The following is an 8,192-nucleotide window of genomic DNA, read 5'->3' as shown; positions in this document are numbered from 1 at the left end:
ATACTGTCCCGACCAAAATCCAACTAGTCGTGATGGCACCTAACCCTACCCGTTAGGTCAGCCAATTAATAGTTAACACAATTTTAATAAAGTAAAGGTGAATTTATATTTAACTGACTCTAATACACTCCCCAAGGACTGGTAATATAAATCATGAGCTTCTAAGATTAGAATTTACAAAACTGGTGTGAAATAAAAATACGTCATCTATTTGAAATATACATAAATAGATTTAAAAACGAGTAAAATAAATGATAAAATAACAGAACCTTTCTATTTTTCCCAAATACTAGTAATATAAATCATGAGCTTCTAAGATTTAGAATTTACAAAGAATGATATGAAATAAAATACATCATCTGTTTGACATATACATGAACAGATTAATGATTCCAAAGCTACCAAGAACAAGAGCCAGCTATGAAAATTCTAAAGCTACCAAGAACAAGAGGCAGCTATGACCTGATCACATGTACATCTTCAATGCCAGCTCTCGCTATGCACAGCAACATCAACATCCAAAATCTGCACGCAAGGTGCAGAAGTGCAGTATGAGTAATACCGACCCCATGTACTCAATAAGTAACAAACCTAACCTTAGGTTGAAAGTAGTGACGAGCTGGGACAATGGTCAGAGTCGAACACCAATAACCAGCAACAATTCATAACAATATGACGAAAGTAACACAAGTAATAACTCAACAACAAAATGCTAAACTCATTCACAGTTCCAAAAAATAGACATTTGCTTTTAATTATAACAGTAAAACTCAAATCTTTTGTCGAAATCACCAAAAATATGAGTAAGTCTAAAATTTGTGATTTTTCTTAAAACTTTCAACAAAAAATAAGAGATTTCATTATTAGATGGCATGAGGAAAATTACTTCTCTATGCATACATATCAAGTATGCATGTCTAATGCAATAAAGCACAATGATGAACTCATGTACTCACACTCTTAGAGTACTCAATCTCATTGTACAAGGCAGATCCAGCCCAAATTTAAATAAAACCTCACACTCAGTACGGTTTAAGGCAAAACCAGCCTAGGGTAGATCCACCCCAAATATAAATAGATAATCACTCAGTCACTCAGTACTGTATAGGGCAAATCCAGCCCAAATATAAGTAGTGACTGACATCTAGTCTCAGTACTGTATAGAGAAAATCCAGCCCAAATATAAATGTTTAGGGCAAATCAAGCCTAGGGCACATCCAGCCCAAATATAAATAGCAACTATGCTCATTGTAGGTGTGCAAACTCCGGAAAGGCAGATCCAGCCCAAGCACTATAATAAGCCAAATCCAGGCATAAATCAATAAAACATGATGCGACGTGCAGCTCGATCCCATAAATATCACTCACAATCAGGCCCTCGGCCTCACTCAATCATCAATCTCCCCAGTCTCTTCGGCTCACAATGTCATGAAATTAGCCCAAAATGATGATATGATGTATCAATAAATAGCAACAAAGACTGAGATATGATATGCAATGAATGAATATGACTGAGTACGAAATTACAATTTAAACATATAATTCAATAAAAGAAATGACCTTAGCGGGTCCCAATAATACCAGCAAATGACTAAGCATGATTTCTAACATGAGTCATGACTCAGTTTCTCTAACACATGGAAAATAACAAGTTAACTGACTACACAACCCTACAGAATCGATTGAGTCACAATTTCTATGGTGCACGCCCACACACCCGTCACCTAACATGTGTGTCACCTTCAAACCAATCACATAATACGTGTATTCATGGGTTCATACCCTCATCTCCAAGTTTAGAGATGTTACTTATCTCAAACAAGCCGAATCCAATGCCGAGCAAGCTAAACAATACTTTGAAAATTCCATTACGTGCGTACCAACCTCCCAACTCCTTCCTCTCTCCTCAATTCCAAGCCAAACGATCCGAAACTAGTCAAACAACGTGTAAATTAATCAAAATATATTCCAATGCTTACAATTTAACAATTTATAAAAATTCCAACTTCGCTCGAAAAGTCAACCAAAATTTAACATGGGCCCCACGTCTCACAATCCTACAAAAATTACAAAATACAAACGCCCCTTCAACTACGAATCCAACTATACCAGAATTACTCAAATTCGACCACAATTTGGCCTTCAAATCCTCAATTAAGATCTATGAAATTTTCAACCCAAAACACTATTTTAATGATAAAAACAACAATATATTCATGTAATTTAATCAAAACCGAGTTAGAATCACTTACCCAATCCATATGGTGAAAATCGCCTCAAAAATCGCTTATATCCGAGCTCCATAGCTCCAAATATATTAAAATGACCGAAACCCCCGAAATATAGCTTCTTCCCAGGTATTTACCCTTCACAATCACAAAGAACAACTTTTCTCAGATCAAAATTGCCCTTCGCGATCACGGAAAACCAATTGTGATAGCGAAGAACAAGCTGTCCATCTTTTCTAGACAACCTCTAGTTTAATGTTCATAACTCTTTGTAATAACTCTAAATGAAAAATGGTTTAACTTTCTAAAATCTAGACACCAAAGGCTACAACTAGGAGTGGCAAATGGGCGGGGCGGGTCGGATATGATTTGGGTCGAAAACGGATAATAAAAAACGGATCAATTATTTGACCCGACCCATATTTAATACGGATAAAAAATGGGTTGACCGGCGGATAATATGGGTAACTATATTATCCATGAATTCTTGCATATGATCACTTTTGGGAGAATTCTTAGTCTCCTTAACTTGAGAAACCCCCAATTTGAGGCTTTACAAATGTAAAAGTTAGACCCATTGGTTACTCATTGGTTATCCATTTTCTAAATGGATAATATAGTTCTTATCCATATTTGACACATTTTTAAAAAGTTCATTATCTAACCCATTTTTAGTGGATAATATGGGTGGTTAACTATTTTCTTTTAACAATTTTGCCACCCCTAGATACAACTTTCATTTTTGGATCATCTCTAAATTCCTTATATATTGCAAGATATAAGCTTCCAAAGTCATCCATATGCAACAGAAATTTCTTTTTCGCCAACACGAATCTGTCTCTGCGAACGCGATTCACAGTCCCTTTTCCCCTATTTTGCTCTTCACGAACGCAACCCAATGTCAGCGATCGCAATGCACACTGTTGTAGCAAAAAACCAGCAATTAAAAATGGCCTAGAAATGGTTCGAAATCATCCCGAAACTCACCCGAGCCCCTCAGGACCCCGTTCGAACATACCTAAAAGTTTCAAAACATATTACAAACTTACTCGAGGCCTCAAATCACATATAAAATCATCGAAACGATGAATCAAACCACAATTCAAACTTAGAAATTTTTAAGTCTTTCGATTTTCAAAACTTGTGCTGAACCATACCAATTCAACTCGAAATGAACTCAAATTTTACGTACAAGTCATAAGTGATGTAACAAAGCTACTGAATTTTTTTAAATCACAATCAGAACCCGATATCATCGAATTAAACTCCTGGTCAAACTTATGAACCTTCTAAACCTTCAAATTTCCAACTTTCGCTAGTTGGTGTTGAAACCTTCTAAAAATCTCCAAATAAAATTTCGGGCATACGTCCAAGTGTAAAATCACTATCCGGATCTAACGGAACTATCAAAACTTTGTTCTGAGGTCAAATATTAAAAAGTCAAACTTGGTCAACTCTTCCAATTTAAAGCTTCAAACATGAAGTTCATTCTTCCGAACTAATTCTGAAACACCTGAAAACCAAAACCAACAATTCACACAACTCATAATATATTATACGAAGCTACTCAACACTTCAAATAGCTAAAAGGAGCGTACATTTCCAAAACAACCCGGTCGGGCCGTTACACATACATGAATGCTTATATCATTCTTACAACAAATACTAGATTTCATCATAAAATCTTCAAGAACACAAAAATCACAAAGTTATAATTTTTTCAAGATTGGTCTAGAAGAGGTAATTCTAATGCTTCAAACTCATTTATTATGAGTAGTTAGAAGTATTTGTAGCATTTGTTACAAGTTTTAATGGTTGGAAGATTGAATTATAAAACTATAGCTCATGGAATAAATAGTATTCTTTTGAGAATAAGAGAGAAAATGAATCGTATTCTTAGAAATGAAATTGATGAAAACTATGAACCTATGGAATTATTTGTTAGAGAAATTGGAAGTGATCAACTAATTAATCACCCGAGTTGTATATTTTTCAAGTGTTGATTAAGGAAGATGATGAATAGTAACTTGGTGGCATTGAGCAATTGATGTAGTATCATTAATAACTTTGTATGAGTATTAAATTATAAGAATGAAGTTGAATAGGCTAGCATGTAAATATAATATACGACTTGCGTTGTTGGAGGCTTGTAACCAACTTATGAGCCATAAATGGTTATTGATCAATACTTTAGGTTATATTCTGATGTATTTAGGATACCTAATTGTAAATATCGATTTGTTGGTGATGTTTGAGTATTTTAATCAACATTAGAACAATGGAAAAGAATTGAAAGCTTGTGAATGTTAATAAAGTGAAAGTGAGGTAATTTGATTAAAACTTACTCTTTTTGATGGATTTTCTCTAAAAGCATATTTCGAGTTAATGCTTAAGTTGTTTGCAAATGTGCTTTTGTGCTTGTGGGGGACAAACAAGTGCGAATGTCTCCATGTACTAAAATATTACGTTGTATATGTATTGTCATGTTGTTTTATAAAATTTTATTTTAAATCTTGTTGAGAGAATGACATTTAAGGCAAATGTTATAAGTTTTTATCAAAATTTAGTATATATATTTGAGTACTGAAGATAAGTTTTAATGAAAAGTATGTCTTTTGAAAAATTGATAAATAAAATAGCATTTGTGGTATCTTTTTAAATATTGATATTACATTTCTAAAGGCTTTAACATATAAAAGGTTGTCTATTTGATTTTTGTTCAAATGGTTTAGATTGTCTATTAATGCTATAATTTGATAAAAATAGATCCTTTGAGTTTACTATGCTATGAATCTATTTTTGAAATATCAAATATTTTGGGAGTTGCTAGTGGAGACCACCGAGATTGGTTCGAGTGTTGAGTTCGTTACAATGAAACTATACGAGTCGGTGTAGGGACACTTTCCTAGGCTAAGCTGAGGTTTGTGGGATAAGTCCCCCAAGCGGGGCAAATGTGTTATATTGGCATGGTTGAGTAGATTCGTGCAACACTACGATGAGACGGCTTGAGCAAGTAGAGTATTTGATACTTGCCGCTAGGTTGATCACCTAGTTGACCTTGTTCTAATGTTGGTGTCTGTATAGTGCTCCCGGTGAAAGGTAAAGAATAATTTTCATATGTTTAGGCCTAAGAAGCCGAAAGTGATTTTAATGATTTAAGGCAATTGGAATAGTATTGTATGATTTTATTCAAAATATTGGATTTATATAAATGTTTTAAAAGTTTATATCGTAGGTTATATTTTACTTGTCTTTTATTTAAAATGATAAATATCATGTGTTGATAAAACTACTTATTGTTTTATATCAAATATCGGTGCATACTTTCAATAATGTTTTTCCCAATAACTTGAGTTAGAGAGAATCTATGATATTTATTGAGTACTGTGGTGGTGTACTCAGCCCCTCAGAGGGCCTTCTCCAGGGCCCCGCTTACTTTATATGTTTCAGGAGGAGATATGATATATGATATGCCCACTTGACTAGGATGACTCTCTTCCCAAGATATATGGCGAGACACCATTCCTATTCCGTGGTAGCTATCTTGTTATTTTCTTATTTTCTTTTAATTTGGGCATTGGACCAAGTGTCTATTCCTTGATATAGAGGCTGCATCGATAGATGTGATGTATTGTTGTAATGGGAGTATACATAACATACATGAAAATATATTTATTTTATTTGATTTAATTATTATTACAAAAATGTGTCAATTATAGTTTTGAATTGGTCATTATTTCAATTAAAATGTATATGATTTTCAAAAAACTTCCGTAGTTAGATTATTTTTCATGCATATAATTGGGGTGCATCATATGGTTTGGTTCACTCGGTTCGGATAGTGTGCCAAGTGCAGATCATGGGGATTCGGGTCGTAACACCTGTCTACTTTTATGTACATTGATATTGAACCACTAGTAAGTATCGATGTCGACCCCTTGCCACTACTTCTTTTGGGTTAGACTAGACACTTACTAGGTACGTGTTGATTTACTTACTCACACTACACTTCTACACTAATTGCGAAGGTACAGAGACAGGACATCGGGTGGTCACTCGGGCACGTACTCGCATCTGCTGGCACCTTACTTGACTCACAGCACCCGAAGTCTCCTTTTCCCTTATGTTTATTTTATTCTATCTATGTTCATTCCAGACGGTAGTTATAGTGGATTTGTATATTCTACTAGATACTCATGCATGTATGACATCGAATTTTGTTGATTTTCAATAGATGTTCATGGTTGTACCTAATATTATCATCATTTCGCTTTATGTTTTTTTTCATAATTTGTGACTTAGTAAGAATAAAAGTATTTTACCATGGTTTCTAAACTTAATTCCACTTTATTAATGTAATTCTTGATTTTAAAAGTTTTATGAACGGATAATTGTGTTGATGGTTCACTGTTGGCTTGCCTAATAGCAGCAATGGGAGCCATTACCGTCTATGGTGGGAATTGGCTCGTGAAAAATACGTAAAATGCGGGAGGAACCCATAAGAGAAAGTATAATTTTTGCAGCGCATCAAATAGCACGTCAAGTTTCTAGAATAGTAAAATTCAATATTCTATACAAGTCTTGTCTTTGGCTAAATATAAATTAAAGAATTTAAACAGACAAAAATAACTCAAGTAATACAATTGAAGCATGGCGTGTGTAACGATCCGGCCGGTCGTTTCAATAGTTATAGCCCCGTTTCCCCCATTTCTGCTTCTTTACATGTTCTTCAGCTGTATTTCATCGCATCGTGTTGGTTGGTTCGGGTTTAGAGTGGTTTTGGAGTGAATTGAGACACTTAGTCTCTTTTGAATATGCTTAAGTTGGAAAAGTCAATCGAATATTGACTTATGTGTAAATGATCTCGTATGGGAATTTTGATGGGCTGGTTAGCTCCGTTAGGTGATTTTGAACTTAGGAGCCTGTTCAGAATGTGATTTGGAGGTCCGTGGTAGAATTAGGCTTGAATTGACGAAATTTGAAATCCGGCATTTTCCGGTCGGTAGTGGAAATCTTGATATTGGGGTCGGAATGGAATTCTTGAAATTTGAATAGTTCCATAGTGTCATTTGTGATGTGTGTGCAAAATCTCAGGTCATTCGGACGAGGTTTGATAGGTTTCGGCATCGTTTGTGGAATTCTAAACTTTTGAAGTTCTTAGACTTGAATCCGAGGGTGATTTGTGTTGATATTATTTTGAGTGTCCCGAAGGTTTGAATAAGTTCGAATGGTGATATGTGACTTGTTGGTATTTTTGGTTGAGGTTCCGAAGGCCTCGGGATGAATTTGGATGGTTAACAGAAGAGTTGGAAATTAGTTGGTGCAGCTGAAGTTGCTGCTTCTGTTATTTCTGCATCTGCGGATTGGGGACCGCATGTGCAAGGTCTCAGATGCAGAAGGGAGACCGCAAATGCGGAATTTGGCCATCTGGAGAAGAACCGCAGATGCGGTGAGTTGGATGCATCTGCGGGACCACAGGTGCGGTGCTTGGGGCGCAGAGGCAGTCCAGGGTGTTTAAGTGAAAATCGCAGGTGTGGTTGGTTGGACAGCAGAAGCGGTTGCACAGGTGTGGTAGAAGGACCACAGATGCAGAAAATGCTGGGCAGAATGTATAAAAGGGCTCTTTCGCGAATTTTTGCCTATTTCCTACATTTTTGAAGACGGGTTTTGAGCTTTGGGCAGTGATTTTCAAGAGGAATCGAGGATTATCAGTTGGGTAAGTTACTTGGGCCTTATTACTTGTGTTTATGATGATTTTCCTAATATTTAATCATGAAATTAGTGGGAATTTGGGGTGAAGTCGAAAGGGTTAAGGCTTGAGGTTTGGAGAGTTTGATTTGGGGACTTGAGGGACCATTTGAGGTCGAATTTTGATGAATTTGGTATGTATGGACTCGGGAGTGAAAGGAGTTTCTAGTTTTATGATTTTTGTTGGATTCCGAGACATCGGACTAGGGTCCGAGC

The sequence above is a fragment of the Nicotiana tabacum genome, chromosome 22, assembly GCF_000715075.1.
Source record: "Nicotiana tabacum cultivar K326 chromosome 22, ASM71507v2, whole genome shotgun sequence".
Classification (NCBI taxonomy): Eukaryota; Viridiplantae; Streptophyta; class Magnoliopsida; order Solanales; family Solanaceae; genus Nicotiana; species Nicotiana tabacum.
The sequence above is the reverse complement of the archived record's forward strand: the minus strand, read 5'-3'. Positions refer to the sequence as shown.